Source organism: Scyliorhinus torazame, chromosome 4 (genome assembly GCF_047496885.1).
Source record: "Scyliorhinus torazame isolate Kashiwa2021f chromosome 4, sScyTor2.1, whole genome shotgun sequence".
Taxonomy (NCBI): domain Eukaryota; kingdom Metazoa; phylum Chordata; class Chondrichthyes; order Carcharhiniformes; family Scyliorhinidae; genus Scyliorhinus; species Scyliorhinus torazame.
In genome coordinates, this window is record NC_092710.1 from 303,950,968 (window position 1) to 303,953,467 (window position 2,500).

The window sequence follows — 2,500 nt, forward strand, 5'->3', positions numbered from 1 at the left end:
ATGGCCGTAGGCATCTGTACCGCCGTCTTCTTGCCTATTCAAGCCGGCCACGCTAGCACCCTCGCCACTTCGTCTTTCCGGTTGTTTTCAATTTTTTCTCTCTCTTTTTCTACTTCTACTTCTCCTCCTCTTTCTCTCCTTCTCCTGCTAATTCTAGCCTATATGCCTGATACTCGCTCCCCTTCATGCCGTCCCCAGCTAGCTCTCTTTTTTTCTACTCCACCTCCCCCAAGGAAAACTGCAAGCCCCGCCCACCTCACACCAGCCTGCCGCCTGCACACTGCTGCCTTTCCACATTGCAACGCTGCGCACTTCTCTCAGCACAGCCAGCACAAGGGTCAGGCAGGCAATGCAAGCCAGCTCTCTCTTCCTTCGCTTTCCACACCAGCCCCAATGCCACAACGTGCATTCATGCGGCGCCTTCAGGCTAGGAGACAGAACGTCCTGCCGACACACTGGCTTGTGGCCACACGGGCCAGCTGGCGTGCCCATCAAAGTACAGCACGCCAAGGCACCCAACCGTGCTGCGTTGCAAAGGCCCGGCAAAGCTGCAGCAGCTGAATGGCCCGACCAAGCCGCCTGCCTGAGTTGAGCCCGCAGGCAAGTGTTGGGAGGAATGGCGAGGACGCAGAGAGCAGCAAAAGGTTGGCCTGCCTCTGGTGTGGAGAGCGCTTGGCGTGAGCAGTCTCTGCTGGCCGCAAAAGCCTACTGCACCTGGTATTCCCAGGCGGTCTCCCATCCAAGTACTAACCAGGCCTGAGTCTGCTGAGCTTCCGAGATCAGACGAGATCGGGCGTTTTCAGACTAGTATGGCCGTAGGCATCTGCACCACCGTCTTCTTGCCTATTCAAGCCGGCCATGCTAGCACCCTCGCCACTTCTTCTTTCCGGTTGTTTTCAATTTTTTCTCTCTCTTTTTCTACTTCTACTTCTACTTCTCCACCTCTTTCTCTCCTTCTCCTGCTAATTCTAGCCTATATGCCTGATACTCGCTCCCCTTCATGCCGTCCCCAGCTAGCTCTCTTTTTTTCTTCGCCACCTCCCCCAAGGAAAACTGCAAGCCCCGCCCACCTCACACCAGCCTGCCGCCTGCACGCTGCTGCCTTTCCACATTGCAACGCTGCGCACTTCTCTCAGCACAGCCAGCACAAGGGTCAGGCAGGCAATGCAAGCCAGCTCTCTCTTCCTTCGCTTTCCACACCAGCCCCAATGCCACAACTTGCATTCATGCGGCGCCTTCAGGCTAGGAGACAGAACATCCTGCCGACACACTGGCTTGCGGCCACACGGGCCAGCTGGCGGGCCCATCAAAGTACAGCACGCCAAGGCACCCAACCGTGCTGCGTTGCAAAGGCCCGGCAAAGCTGCAGCAGCTGAATGGCCCGACCAAGCCGCCTGCCTGAGTTGAGCCCGCAGGCAAGTGTTGGGAGGAATGGCGAGGACGCAGAGAGCAGCAAAAGGTTGGCCTGCCTCTGGTGTGGAGAGTGCTTGGCGTGAGCAGTCTCTGCTGGCCACAAAAGCCTTGTATTCCCAGGCGGTCTCCCATCCAAGTACTAACCAGGCCTGAGTCTGCTTAGCTTCCGATATCAGACGAGATCGGGCGTTTTCAGACTAGTATGGCCGTAGGCATCTGCACCACCGTCTTCTTGCCTATTCAAGCTGGCCACCCTAGCACCCTCGCCACTTCTTCTTTCCGGTTGTTTTCAATTTTTTCTCTCTCTTTTTCTACTTCTACTTCTCCTCCTCTTTCTCTCCTTCTCCTGCTAATTCTAGCCTATATGCCTGATACTCGCTCCCCTTCATGCCGTCCCCAGCTAGCTCTCTTTTTTTCTTCTCCACCTCCCCCAATGAAAACTGCAAGCCCCGCCCACCTCACACCAGCCAGCCGCCTGCACGCTGCTGCCTTTCCACATTGCAACGCTGCGCACTTCTCTCAGCACAGCCAGCACAAGGGTCAGGCAGGCAATGCAAGCCAGCTCTCTCTTCCTTCGCTTTCCACACCAGCCCCAATGCCACAACTTGCATTCATGCGGCGCCTTCAGGCTAGGAGACAGAACGTCCTGCCGACACACTGGCTTGTGGCCACACGGGCCAGCTGGCGTGCCCATCAAAGTACAGCACGCCAAGGCACCCAACCGTGCTGCGTTGCAAAGGCCCGGCAAAGCTGCAGCAGCTGAATGGCCCGACCAAGCCACCTGCCTGAGTTGAGCCCGCAGGCAAGTGTTGGGAGGAATGGCGAGGACGCAGAGAGCAGCAAAAGGTTGGCCTGCCTCTGGTGTGGAGAGTGCTTGGCGTGAGCAGTCTCTGCTGGCCGCAAAAGCCTACTGCACCTGGTATTCCTACGCGGTCTCCCATCCAAGTACTAACCAGGCCTGAGTCTGCTTAGCTTCCGAGATCAGACGAGATCGGGCGTTTTCAGACTAGTATGGCCGTAGGCATCTGCGCCACCGTCTTCTTGCCTATTCAAGCCGGCCACGCTAGCACCCTCGCCACTTCTTCTT

General features: G+C 57.1%; 3 non-coding genes and 1 pseudogene across 3 annotated transcripts in view; all 4 read right to left on the reverse strand.

Annotated features, from left to right (window-relative positions):
- LOC140413454 (5S ribosomal RNA) overlaps positions 1–12 on the reverse strand; it is a 119-nt gene extending 107 nt beyond the window's left edge. The window contains exon 1 of the ribosomal RNA XR_011942622.1: positions 1–12. This exon is cut by the window's left edge and continues 107 nt beyond it. This is a non-coding gene — a ribosomal RNA (5S ribosomal RNA).
- Positions 13–702: 690 nt separating this feature from the next.
- Positions 703–821, reverse strand: LOC140414455 (5S ribosomal RNA). The gene has a single exon (XR_011943588.1). It is a non-coding gene; the product is annotated as a 5S ribosomal RNA (ribosomal RNA).
- A 686-nt stretch (positions 822–1,507) lies between these two features.
- Positions 1,508–1,627, reverse strand: LOC140415650 (5S ribosomal RNA; annotated as a pseudogene).
- Positions 1,628–2,317: 690 nt separating this feature from the next.
- Positions 2,318–2,436, reverse strand: LOC140413828 (5S ribosomal RNA). The gene has a single exon (XR_011942982.1). It is a non-coding gene; the product is annotated as a 5S ribosomal RNA (ribosomal RNA).
- Positions 2,437–2,500: the final 64 nt, after the last annotated feature.